We start from the raw sequence: 14,618 nt of genomic DNA on the forward strand, positions 1-14,618 counted from the left end.
GACAAACAAAGGCAACTGACTACCTATTTCAAAATGTTAGCAACAAAGGCCCAGTTATCTGCAAGAAAAATGCTGCAGGCTTTGGGCTTAATGGCATCCTGCATCCTACTAATTCCATATGCAAGACTGCATATGAGGAAACTTCAGTGGTACCTAAAAAGTGTTTGGACTCAACATTGCCATAGCCCGGAAACAATGATTACTCTCATTCCCTGCCTGCAACAGGAGTTTCGATGGTGGGCAAAGGCTGGTCACCAAAACAAGGGACAGCCATTCACATTACCCCCAGCCAGGCAGACACTAACAACGGATGCATCAGATTATGCCTGGGGGGCTCACATGGCAGGAAGATGCATTCAGGGCACATGGTCCTCAAAGCAAATGCATCTACATATCAATGAAAAAGAGATGATAGCTGTTCAAAATGCCCTGACAGCCTTCAAGGACCTACTTCATCCGGAACAACTAGCGATAAAGACAGACAACACCACGGTCATGTGGTATATAAACAAGCAGGGGGGTGCACATTCTTACCCCCTTTGCAGACTAGCCATGACTTTGTGGGACACAGCATTGACTTACCAAGTACATCTACAGGCACAATTCCTGCCAGGAAAGGAAAATACCCTGGCAGACGGACTAAGCAGAAACCTCATGGATCCCCACGAGTGGCAGCTGGATCCACAAGTCTTCAGCATGATAACAAGGAAATGAGTATGCCCGGACATAGATCTATTTGCCTCCCCTCACAACTACCAACTAAAAAGATTCTGCACAATGACTTATAGACAAGCATGGAAAGTGGACACCCTATCTTTCAGCTGGAAAAACCTGTCAGTATATGCCTTTCCCCCACTGCCTCTCCTCCCCAAGGTACTCCTAAAGGTCAGACAGGAGAAACCAAAGATGATACTGATTGCCCCAGACTGGCCCCGCCAGTACTGGTGTCCAATCCTAAGAAACTTGTCTCAGTGCCCGGCTTGGACCTTACCTCTAATGCCTCATCTACTATCCCAGCAAAACAATCAGATCCTGCGCAGCCAACTCAGGACTTCAAACCTGGCAGCATGGCGGATAATGTAGTCATACAAAACACACCTCTCAGTAAAGCTGCGATGGATGTCATTTTGGAAGCCAGAAGGCCTAGTACTAGAAATCTTATGCTGGAAAATGGAAGAGTTTCTGTGCTTGGAACCAGGCACAAGGAACTGATACAGCTGTGCCAAATATTCCTCAGATTTTGCAATACCTAACTGAGATGCCTGACAAAGGCCTATCTTTTTCATCTATTAAAATTCATGCCTTTGCCATTTCTGCTCATTACAATACAGAGCCACCAATCTTTTCTCATCCCTTATTAAAGCAGTATCTCAGAGGAGCCAGAAATGTAAGGCCTCCAAGGAGATCACCAGTGCCTGCATGGGACCTCAACTATGTCTTGGAGAAACTCACCCTGCCTCCTTTTGAGCTAGCTGCTACTGCTGATATAAAGTTTTTAACTTGGAAAACAGAACTGCTCCTAGCAATAACTTCTGCAAGATGAGTTTCAGAGCTACAGGCACTCATGGCTGTGGAACCTTTTATCATTTTTTATCCAGACAGGGTCTCTGAGGACAAACGCAACATTTATGCCTAAGGTGGTGTCCAGTGTGGCTCTTAACCAAACTATTCATCTGCCAACTTTTTATCCAAATCCACAGAACAAGGGGGAGAGAATTCTGCATTCTTTGGGCGTACACAGGCAGCTTAGATTCTACTTGGACAGAGCAATTACTAGTGGCACATGCTGCAGGATCACAAGGAAAGGCTATCTCGAAGCAGACTATTTCAAAGTGTATCGGTCACTGCATTCGTTTCTGCTACTTACACCATGACAAGCCAGTGCCTAAGGGCATTAGGCCACATTCAGCCAGAGCTGCAGCCACTTCAGCAGCCTTTCTCAGGGGAGTACCAACCAAAGACATTTTAGAGGCTGCTATTTGGAGCTCAGTGCACACCTTTACAAAGCACTATCATCTGCCACTCTACTCTAAATCCAGGGCAGGCTTTGCCACTGCAGTTCTGCAGGGCCTCATAGCCGCTCCTAATGCTGTTTAATTCCAACCTCCCAACCATAGCTTTGGACTCTACCCAAATGTAATGACTGCAACAGTGAAACACAAAGAACATAGTACAGTTGTGTACACTTACAATAAATGTAGATGTTCGAGTGTATTCACTGTTGCAGTCCAGGTTACCCACCCGCCATCCCCCTTTTTTCTGCTGAAACTTTTCTTTCCTTCGCTGATTTATACAACCTATGTGGTGTATTTGCTTGTAGATGAAGGTAAAGTTTAGATTGGTGTATGTATTTTATATATATATATATTTATATATATATATATATATATATATATATAAGTTTTGGCTACCCTTTTAGGGGGCACCTGACATCTGGGGCAAGAAATACTGAAGAAAATGGTGTCAGCTGCTTCTTTTATACCCCTGACGACCTGACGTCCGGGAAAGGGGTGACAGCAGCCGATGCAGGACCCAAAACTTTGGAATTAAGGCCGACTGAGGGCAACCTGCCAGCAGGATTGCCCAAATGTAATGACTGCAACAGTGAATACACTCGAACATCTGTATTTATGGTAAGTGTACACAACTATACTTCTCTCTCTCTCTCTCTCTCTCTGATTGTAGCCAGATGTTCATCGTGCATACAGCTGCAGTCATAACAGATGGGTTCTCCTGCCGTCAGGCGGGTCCTCGGTCGGCCGAATTCCAAAGTCTAGGTCCGGCATCGGTTGTCGTCGCTTCTTCCCTGACGTCAGTGCGACAGGCTTATAAAAGAACCAGCCAACGCCATTTTCTTCAGTCTTTCTTGCCGCACGGTGCCCGAAGCAGAAGCAGTTCGAAAGTGCCGGTCGGCCAGCTCCTGAAATTACGAAAATTTTGCAATCGAAGTCTTCTTGACAGCTGAGTACCCAGTTGGGGAAACTTTTCTTGCCTCAGACCGATGTTAGACAAAGTTAATAATTGTATTTCATGTGAGAAGCAAATACCGCATAAGGATTTCCATTCCCTCTGTATTTCTTGGTTAGGCCCACACCATGACGTCTCGGTCTGTGGTTTTTGTGCTACATTCAACAAACGCACCATTAAGTGTCGGGCGGAGTTCGCCCAGCATTATTTTGGCAAAAAATTTAACTATATTATGTCGTCGGATACTCCGACTCCAGTTTTGTCTAAAAAGCGCAAAGATAAGGAGCAACACACGAAGTCTGCGGCCTCTACTGACACCACGCCGAAGCAGACTACAGGTGGTCCGGTTCTCAGCGAGGCGCCTATGCAGCCCCTGACTACCGACGACACTTCATTGACAGTGTCTTCTGTGCCTGAGGTCGCAGGCACCTCGGCCCACACCCCGACTACAGATACCGAAGCCACTCTTGGTGGTGAATCTCAAAATGTGGACAGGTCTGCCTCCTCTCAAGGTGTCTTCAGACCTTCCTCTTCTTTTTCCATCAAGGCTTTCACTAAGTCTAAAGCAGCCATGCATTCTGAGAGACAAGCTACACAGTGCCCATCTCCAGGCCCCATGCCTAAAAAAACAGATGCTTAAAATGGCTGAGGATTTAATTACTCTTATCAGGGGTTCTCAACCCCACCGGGACAAAAGGCCCAGAGTGGAGGAAGAATCCCCCTCCTCTGATCAGGCCTCCATTATATCAGAGCGCTCTGATGAACAGGAACATTCTTACTCCCCTTTTGAAGATTCTGATGCTGAGGAGTCCATTCCCTCTGTATCTCCCCCAGAGGATTACTCATTTGGGGAAACCTTGCATACCTTAAGGGAACACTTCCACTGGGAAGGCCAAGAGTACTCGGATTCCAAGAAAAGGCTTAGGGAATTTCTCTTGCTACCTCAGCACAGTCCTCTGGCTATACCTCCTGTCTTGGACATACTAGATGATGTGTACTCGGAGGCCTGCCTTAACCCGGATTCTTTACCTCCAGCCCCAGTCAAGCCTGACAGGTACTACCGGGTTCCTGACTCACACCAATTTCTATACAAAAGCCATGCTGCTGACCCAGAAACTATCTCACAGGGCCCCAAGGGAATTAAGGCCTCCACTGCTAAAAATCCATTACCTTCCGAGAGAGATTCCAGATCCTTAGAAAGGTGGGGAAAAAAGGTATATACCTCGGCCACCTTAACCATGAAGGCGTTAAACTTGTCAGTTCCATATACTAAAGTACCAACAGTTTCTGTTATCACAATTGAGAAGTAAAATGTCACAACCTGAACAACCAGACTTGAAGGAGTTGCAGGATTTGATGCATAGTGCAGAACAAGTGGGTAAACATACCTTGCAATGTGGTTTTGATGCTCTAGAGGCCTCATGTAGAGCTGCTGTTACAGGATCAGTCATACGTAGACATGCCTGGCTCAAGGAACAAACCTTACCAGATCATGTCAAAGCTAAATTACTAGATGCCCCTCTACAAAAGGATGTATTATTTGGTGCTAATGCTGAGGAGGTATTAAAGAAAATGGAGGAAAAGGCTAAATCACTGCAAACAGTGAAAGATTTTCTACAGGTACAACCCCCACGTTTCAGTAGAAATTGGCCTTCCAAAAATTGGTCCTTTCCAGCCACGGACAGACCCCAAAGAGGTAGATACAGGCGCCCGAGGGGCAGAGGGCAATCCCAAGGATCGTTTAGATGCAGACAATGGCAAGTTCCCACACAAAGAGGTGGTGAGGGTAGTTCGCAGCCATTCAGAAAGCAAGCCCAATGACTTTCCCCTTTGCATGCCAAGCAAGGCTCAAATGGCAGCACCCTTAGGCGGAAAACTGGCATTATTTTCAAAAAATTGTCATATTGTCACAAAAGACAAATGGATCCTGGACATTATAAACAGAGGCTACAGATTCCATTTTCACACCCTTACAAAAATGAGAGTCATGCCAAACCTGCCACACAATCAAAGGGCAGAGGCACAAAGACAAATTTCAGATCTCATAGACATGAAAGCTATTCAAGAGGTACCTACTCACGAACAAGGTCAAGCTTTTTATTCCAGACTATTCCTGGTACCAAGGAAGGGAACAGATTGGAGACCTATTTTGGACCTATCCATCCTAAACACATTTTTACTCGTACCATAATTCAAGATGCTCACTTTACAGCAGCTTCTTCCCATGCTGGGCAAGGAGTCTTGGCTGGTAACATTGGATCTCAAGGAGGCATACCTGCATGCCCCAATCAGACAAAGTTGCAGAAGATACCTCAGATTTCTTGCAGGTTCAACCCATTATCAATTCTGTGCATTGCCCTTTGGCTGATCTACTGCGCCCAGAGTATTCACGAAATGCCTGGCATCAGTAATTGCCTACTGCAGACTTCAAGGGATACAGATATACCCCTATTTGGACGACTGCCTGATCCAAGTGGACAGCAAGCACATACTGCTGAAACATCTGGCTTATGTAATAATGTTGTTGAATTCTCTGGGATACACAGTCAACAAAAAGAAATCAAGGCTAATACCCTCTCGGATAATAATTTTCCTGGGTACCAACTTGGACACAAACACCCAGATGGCCTACCTCACGCCAGTGAAGCAGGGGCAACTAACTCAATACTTCAGAACACTAGCAAATTTCACCAGGCTGACTGCAAGGAAAATCCTGCAGGCTCTGGGATTCATGGCATCTTGCATCTTACTAATCCCATGTGCAAAGCTGCATATGAGGTAACTTCAATGGTACCTGAAAAACCTATGGTCTCAACACAGCCACAGTTTGGAAACAATAATACCACTAATTCCATGTCTTCAAAAGGAATTTCTGTGGTGGGCTCAAGCATGCCAAACAAACACAGGTCTCCCATTCAGCAAGCCTCAAGCAAATCAAGTCATCACAACAGACGCCTCGGACTACGCCTGGGGGGCGCACATGACAGATCGGTGCATTCAGGGCAAATGGACCCAAAAAGAAAAGCACCTTCACATCAATCAAAAGGAAATGCTAGCAGTAATAAATGCTATTATAGCTTTCAAAGACCTTCTGCATCCAGGTCAACTATTGATAAGGACAGACAACACCGCAGTAATGTGGTACATAAACAAACAGGGAGGAACCCATTCATACCCCCTATGCAGGCTGGCCATGTCACTTTGGAACATGGCTCTGGACTTGCAAATCGAACTTCAAGCACAGTACTTGCCAGGCAAGGAAAACACACTGGCAGACAACCTAAGCAGAAATAGGACAGATCCACACGAATGGAAGTTGTATCCTCAAGTTTTTACAGAGATAATTCAAGCATGGGGAAGGCCAGACATAGATCTCTATGCCTCCCACAAAAATCACCAATTGACAAAATTCTGCTCAAGGATTTTTCATCCAAAGGCCTGGAGAGTGGACGCTCTCTCTTTCAGTTGGATAACATTGACAGTTTATGCCTTCCCACCCCTTCCTCTGCTGCCCAAAGTTCTATTAAAAACCAGAGCAGACAGACCAAAGATGATTCTCATTGCTCCAGACTGGCCAAGACAACACTGGTACCCTCTCCTGAGGAGCCTGACACATTCCCCACCATGGACCCTGCCTCTAATGCCTCATCTTCTGACTCAGTACAGCTTCAAAACTCTTCACAGTCAGCTGAAAACACTCAATCTAGCCGCATGGAAGATTCCTTAACATCACAACAGACCCTACTCTCCAAGGTGGTGCAGGATGTCATTTTGGAGGCCAGAAGGCCGTCTACTAGAAAAGCTTAATCCGCAAAATGGAAATGGTTTTGTGCCTGGAATGAGAAAAAGGGCCAGAATCCCGGAAAACTGAATTTACCTCAAATATTACAGTATCTAGCTGAGCTGCTAAGCAGTGGACTTTCATTCTCCTCCATCAAAATCCATGCCTCAGCCATTTCTGCAGAATACAACACTGATCCACCTTTATTCTCTCACCCCCTCTTAAGACTGTTCCTCAGAGGGGCTAAGAATCTAAAACCCCCAAGGAAACAACCAATACCTGCTTGGGATCTCAATTTCATTCTAGAAAAGCTGACCATGCCTCCTTTTGAGCCAGCTGCCTCAACAGATTTGCAATATTTGCCCTGGAAAACAGCTTTCCTTCTGGCTATTACCTCAGCTCGTAGGGTATCGCAACTACAAGCTCTCATGGCTGTGCAGCCTTTTATCATCTTCCATCAGGACAGAGTTTCCTTACGAACCACCCGGCCTTTATGCCAAAAGTGGTATCCAGGGTAGCTTTGAATCAGGCCATACACTTACCTACCTTTTATCCTAATCCTCAAAACAAAGGGGAGAGATTACTACATTCCTTGGGCATCCACAGACAACTGCGTTATTATTTGGACAGAACAAAGCCTTTCAGAAAATCAGAACAGCTCTTTGTGTCCTATGCTTTAGGAGCTCAAGGGAAGCCAATTTCCAAACAGACAGTCTCAAAATGGATAGCCCACTGCATACGCTTTTGTTATTCTTTTCATGGCAAAACTGTACCTACAGGCATCAGATCTCACTCCACAAGGGCCACGGCTACCTCTGCAGCTTTCCTCAGAGGAGTTCCTACCAAAGATATTTTGGAAGCAGCCACTTGGAGTTCTGTGCACTACCACCTTCCATTATACTCCAAATCTAGAGCAGGCTTTGCCACTGCAGTCTTGTAGGGCATTCTGGCTCCTCCTAGTTCCACCTAGTGCCTACCACCCCTTTCTTAGCTTTGGGATTCTACCCATCCGTTATGACTGCAGCTGTATGCACGATGAACATAGTACATTTTTGTACCTACCATAAATGTAGATGTTCGAGTGCTAATACAGCTGCAGTCCAGGTTTCCCTCCCTCCTTCCCCTCTTGGGACAGGCCTATTGGCTAACACCTTCTCATACAACCTGATTGGGGTATTCATTGATGGTGTATTTGCTTGCACTACTGTATTTTGATTATATGGTATTGCTTTATTACACAAATTTATGTATTGCCTTCCTTCTGGGGGAACCTGACATCTGGGGCAAGAAAAACTGAAGAAAATGGCATCGGCTGGTTCTTTTATACCCCTGTCGCTCTGACGTCAGGGAAGAAGCGATGACAACCGACTCCGGACCTAGACTTTGGAATTCGGCCGACCGAGGACCCGCCTGACGGCTGGAGAACCCATCTGTTATGACTGCAGCTGTATTAGCACTCTAACATCTACATTTATGGTAGGTACAAAACTGTACTACTCTCTCTCTCATTGTAGCCAGTTTCTCTCTCTCTCTCTCTCTCTCTCATTGTAGCCAGTTTCTCTCTCTCTCTCTGATTGTAGCCAGTTTCTCTCTCTCTCTCTGATTGTAGCCAGTTTCTCTCTCTCTCTCTGATTGTAGCCAGTTTCTCTCTCTCTCTGATTGTAGCCAGTTTCTCTCTCTCTCTGATTGTAGCCAGTTTCTCTCTCTCTCATTGTAGCTAGATGTTCATCATGTTTCACTGTTGCAGTCATTACATTTGGGTAAACAGCTGGCAGGTTGTCCTCAGTCGGCCTGATTAACAAAGTCTTAGGTGCTGCGTCATTTGCTGTCCCTTCTTCCATGACGGCAGGTCATCAGGGGTATAAAACATGCAGCCTACGCCATTACATCAGTCTTTCTTGCTGCGCGGTGCCCGAAGCAGAAGCAGTTTGCAAGTGCTGGTCGGCCGACTCCTGAAATTTTCATTTTCGAGTTTCAGAACTGAAGTCTTCAACTTAAAGCTAAGTACCCTGTTGGGGAAACTTTTTCTTGCTCCTTACCGATGTCAGTAAAAGTTAATAATTGTATTACTTGTGGGAAGCAAATACGTCATAAGGATTTTCATCTGTACTGTATTCTTTGCCTAGGCCTTGACCACGACATACCTTGCTGTTGGTTTTGTGCTTTATTTAATCAGCACACTATCCGTTGTAGGTACATTTTTGCTTCAAAATATTTCTGTTCTCTGTTTAATTATCCAGAAATGATGTTGGTTAGCCATCTGACTACCGGAATACCGAAAAAATGGAAAGAAAAAGACAGAGACAGACCTTTGAGGTCCAAAACTGCTGGCGACGCTTCTCCTAAGCCATTCGCCAGTTCGCCCGGTACTCAGTGAGGCACTTTCGCAGCCCCTGATACCCGCTATTTCTGATTCGCAGACCTCTACTGAGACCCATTCGGAGTCTGATATGCCGCAAAATACTTCACATATGGAACCCGCAGATGTCTCTACCTTGGATGGGTCCAGAGCCGCTGAGCAGGCACCGACTTCTGAGGGTGTATTCAGGCCTACAGACATGCATATTAAACAGACTCCCTTCAGTGCTAAGGCCTAAATCTCGATTTATGTCTAAAAAATTATGCCCAGGCCACATGTTCAGGCCCCTATGCCTTAAAAACAAATTAACAAAATTACTGAAGATTTAATAACTCCAATCAGGGGTAGTCACCCCCCCCCCCTCCCAAGAGGCCTAGGATTGAATTTGACTATGAATCTTCTGAACAGGAACTAATGATCTAGATTTGTCCATACCAACTAATGAGGACTCTGATGCAGAGGATTCCATTCCCGCTCCTTCTCCATCTGAGGATTACTCTTTTGGGGGGAACTTTACATACCTTAAGGGAGCATTTCCACTGTGGAAGTCAGGATTTCTCTGATTCCGAAAAGAGGCTTAGGGATTTCCTTTTTCTTCCTCAGCATAGGCCTTTGGCTGTACCTCCTGTACTAGATATTGTTGGTGTTTTTGGAATCCAGTATGACCCCTGCTTCCTTGCCTCCAGTCCCTAGCAAACCAGACAGGTACTACAGGGTTCCTGACTCACACAAATTCCTTTTCAAAAGTCCTGTTGCAGACCCTGAAACCATTTCTCAGGGGCCCAAGGGCATTAAGGCTGCTTCTGCTAAAAATCTTACCCCTTCTTATAGAGACTCCAGGGTACTGGATAGATGGGGTAAAAGGGTTTATACTTCTGCAACCTTAGCAATCAGGGCTTTAAACTGTCAATTCCATATGCTAAAATATCAACAGCACATCATGGGACTGCTTAAACAGAAAATGATGTTGATTTCTGACTGTGTGGAGAATAAAGATTTGCAGGATTTATTGCCTTCAGCTGAACAAGTTGGCACACATACTTTGCAATGTGGTTTTGATTCCTTAGAGGCCTCTTGTAGGGCTGCTGTTACTGGGTCTGTGCTAAGAAGGCATGCTTGGCTTAAGGAGCAATGTCTGCCTCATGTTAAAGCAAAATCTTTGGATGCTCCTTTACAGCAGGACTGCTTATTTGGCAGTAAGGCTGAAGAAGTTCTAAAAAAAGATGGAAGATAAAGCTAAATCTATGCAAACTGTAAAAGATTTCTTACAAGTGCAACCTCCTAGATTTAGTAGGCATTGGCTTACTAAGAATTGGTCCTTTACAGCTCCTTCCAAAGCCACTACGGCCAAACCCAGATATTTCAAAACCGCCAGGTTTCAGTCCCAACGTACTTTCAGAACTAAGCAATGGGATGCTTCCACTTCACAATCTGGAAACAACAAGTCACCACTCAATGGTAAACAGTCTCAGTGACTTCCCTTTGAAATTGCCAAGCACTTAACTCTTAGCCACCCCTTTGGGCGGAAAACTGGCTCTTCATTCAAGAAACTGGCAACTTGTAACCCAGGACAGATAGGTTTTAAATATAGTGTCCCAGGGATACAGATTTCATTTCCACATGCTGCCAACTCCAAACGGGTGGCCAGACCTGCCCCCAAGTCAATGGGCAGAGGCTCAGAAACAAGTACTTCCCTCCTAAACATGGGGGCTATTCAACTAGTACCAGAAGAGGAAAAGGGGCAAGGTTTCTATTCCAGACTTTTCCTGGTACCCTGAAAAGACAAATCATGACGTCCAATTCTGGACCTGTCTACTCAACACTTTTCTGGTCATTCCAAAATTCAAGATGCTGACTCTTCACCATTTACTTCCTATGCTAGGCAAGGATGCCTGGTTGCCAGCTCTCAACTTAAAAGAGGTTTACCTGCATATCCCAATCAGGGAAACTTGCAGAAGATTCCTACGCTTCAAAGTAGGCTGCTTGGATTATCAGTTCCCTGCACTGCCCTTTGGCTTGTTTACTGCGCCCAGGGTATTCACAAAGTGCCTGGCTCCAGTAATTGCATTTTGCTGGCAAAGAAATATTCAAATATATTCATACGTGTACGATTGTCTAATTCAGGCAGAACACCAGGCCATTCTTCTAAAACATCTGGTGTTTGTAAAAAAAAAGACTTCTAACCTGTCTAGGGTACACCATAAGTGAAAAGAAATCTCAATTGGTACCCTCTCAAAAAATTACATTCCTGGGTGCAAGCTTGAGTACATCTGCCCAGATGGCTTACCTTACGCCAGAAAAGCAAATTCATTTGGTGATTTACTTCAAAAGGTGGCCACAAAAACCCTGCTATCGGCAAGGCAAATACTGCAAGCCTTGGGGTTCATGGCCTCGTGCATTCTTGTAATTCCATATGCAAGACTGCATACGGGGAAACTTCAGTGGTACTTAAAAAAGTTTATGGACTCAACATTGTCACAGCCTGGAAACAATGATTCCAGTCATACCTTGCCTGCGCCTAGAGTTCCTATGGTGGGCAGAGGCCTGCCACCAAAACAAGGGACTGCCATTCACACCAACCCCTGCCACCCAAACCCTAACTACAGACGTGCATCAGACGATGCATGGGGGGCTCATATGTCAGGGAAATGCATTCAGGGCAAATGGAGCCCAAATCAAATGCACCTTCATAGGAATCAAAAAGAAATGCTAGCTGTACAGAATGCACTGACAGCCTTCAAGGACTACCTTCATCCAGGACAATTACTGATAAAGACAGACAACACCACGGTTATGTGGTACATAACCAAGCAAGGGGGGGGTACACATTCCTACCCCCTCTGCAGACTAGCCATGGCATTGTGGAACACGGCCTTGAGCTACCAAGTACAATTACAAGCTCAATTCCTGCCAGGAAACCAGTATGTTCTGGCAGACTAACTAAGCAGAAATCTCATGGACCTTCACGAATGGTAATTTGGAACCACGGATTTTCAACATGTTGACACGCAAATGGGGAAGCCCAGACATAGATCTTTTTCCTCACCCCAGAACTACCAGTTGGACAAATTTTGCACAAGAACTCATCACAAAAAAGCCTGGAAAGTGGATGCTCTGTCCTTCAGCTGGAAAAACCTGTCAGTCTATGCCTTTCCCCCTCTGATGTTCGTATTCCACTGTTGCAGTCATTACACTTGGGTTATCCTGCTGGCAGGCTACCCGTAGTCGGCCTGAATTTCAAAGTCTTGGTCCGGCGTCGGTTGCCATCGCCTCTTCCCTGACGTCAGGGTGCCAGGGGTATAAAAGATGCAGCAGACACCATTTTCTTCAGTCTTTCTTGCCGCGTGGTGCCCGAAGCAAAAGCAGTTCGCAAGTGCTGGTCGGCCGACTCCTGAGATTTTCGAAATTGAATTTCAGATCCAAAGTCTTCTATAAAGCTAAGTACCCCGTTGGGGAAACTTTTTTCTTGCTCCTGACCGATGTCAGAAAAAGTTAACAATTGTATTTCTTGTGGGAAGCAAATTACCTCATAAGGATTTTCACTCTTACTGTATTCCGTGCCTAGGCCCTAACCACAATGTTGCTAGTTGTCGGTTTTGTGCTAGATTTAACCAACGCATTATTAAACGTCGGTACGATTTTGCTTTTCATTACTTTGGCCGAAGGTTTAACTACATAATGCCGTTTGAACAGCCAACGACCGGAGTTCATAAAAAGCGCAAGGAAAAAGAAAAGGACAGGCATCCGAGGTCCAAAACCAACGTTGAAGCCTCTTCTAGGTCAGTCGCCGGTTCTCAGTGAGGCGCTTTCAAAGCCCCTGACACCCGCTACCTCAGAGCCACAGGCCGCCTCCATCTCCCACATGGAGACAGCTAGGCCTCTGGATACTCAAGGTATTGGGCCTTCGGAAACTAATTCCTCAGATGGGTCCGGAGCTGCTGAGCATGCATCGGCTTCTGAGAGTGTTTTCTGACCTACACAGCTTTATATCGAGCCAAATTCAGCATCAAAGACAAAGACCAAAACAGTTTTAAAGACAAGGAAACAACTACAGCACTCTCCAGAACAGACATCCATGCCTAAGAAACAGATGCTGAAAATGGCTGAAGACCTGATTACTTTGATCAGGGGTTCCCATCCCCCTCCTGGTAAGAGGCCTAGGCAAGATACTGAATATGATTCCTCTGATCAGGTTTCCATTTCTTCTGACTCCTCTTCAGAACAGGGATACTCTATTCCTCCCTATGAGGATTCTGATGCTGAAGAATCTATTCCTTCAGCTTCTCCTCCTGAGGATTACTCATTTGGGGAAAACTTGCATACGATGAGGGAGCATTTCCACTGGGAGAGCCAAGATTATTCAGATTCTAGTAAAAGGCTCAGAGACTTCCTTTTACTACCTCAGCACAGACCTCTTGCTATTCCTCCTGTTCTAGACATTGTAGATGTATTTTCAGAGTCCGGCCTGTCTCCTGACACACTACCTCCTGCACCTGTTAAGCCAGACAGATACTACAGGGTTCCAGATTCTCATAAATTTCTATATAAAAACCCTGCTGCTGACCCAGAAACTATTTCACAGGGTCCCAAAGGGGTCAGGGCTGCTACTGCAAAAAACCCTGTCCCCTCAGATAGAGATTCTAGGGCACTGGACAGATGGGGGAAAAAAGTTTACACTTCTGCTACCTTGGCTGTAAGGGCTTTAAATTGTCAGTTTCATATGCTTAAATATCAGCAATATTTAATGACGCTGTTAAAACAGAAAATGTTGACAAATTCTGAATGTGCTGAGAACAAGGAATTGCAGGATTTTTTGCATGCAGCAGAACAAGTGAGAAACCATACTTTGCAATGTGTTTGATTCACTGGAGGTCTCTTGCAGGGCTGCTGTAACAGGCTCTGTCATTAGAAGGCATACTTGGTTAAAGGAACAGACTCTGCCCGATCATGTTAAAGCAAAATTACTGGATGCTCCATTACAGCATGATACTTTGTTTGGTGTTAAGGCAGAAGAGGTGTTGAAGAAAATGCAGGATAAAGCTAAATCTATGCAGACAGTGAAGGATTTCTTACAGGTGCAGCCACCCAGATTTAGCAGGAACTGGCCTTCTAAGAATTGGTCCTTTCCCATGTCAGACAGGCCACAAAGAGGTAGATACAGACGCCCTAGAGGCAGACAACAGCCCCAGGGCTCATACAAGCCCAAACAGTGGGGTGCTTCTACCTCCAAAAGCGGAGAAGACAAATCACAACCATATAGGAAACAGTCCCAACGACTTCCCTCTGCCAATGCCAAGCATTTATCTTTTGGCAGCACCCTTAGGGGGAAAGCTAGCACTTTTTTCGCAAAATTGGCACATGATTACCCAGGACAAATGGGTCTTAAATATAGTTTCTCAGGGCTACAGGTTCCACTTTCACACCCTTCCAAAGACAAAAGGTATGCCAGACCTGCCACACAATCAATGGGCAGAGGCACAAAACCAAGTTTCATCCCTCATGGACATGAGG

At 45.4% G+C, this 14,618-nt stretch overlaps 1 protein-coding gene across 6 annotated transcripts in view; it reads left to right on the top strand.

Moving 5' to 3' along the window:
• The window catches only part of IDE (insulin degrading enzyme), a 3,524,264-nt gene that overhangs the window by 512,122 nt on the left and 2,997,524 nt on the right, over window positions 1-14,618 (top strand). The gene's annotated exons all lie outside the window — the stretch shown is intronic.

The sequence above is a fragment of the Protopterus annectens genome, chromosome 14.part0 (genome assembly GCF_019279795.1).
Source record: "Protopterus annectens isolate FY-2018-M chromosome 14.part0, PAN1.0, whole genome shotgun sequence".
Taxonomy (NCBI): domain Eukaryota; kingdom Metazoa; phylum Chordata; order Ceratodontiformes; family Protopteridae; genus Protopterus; species Protopterus annectens.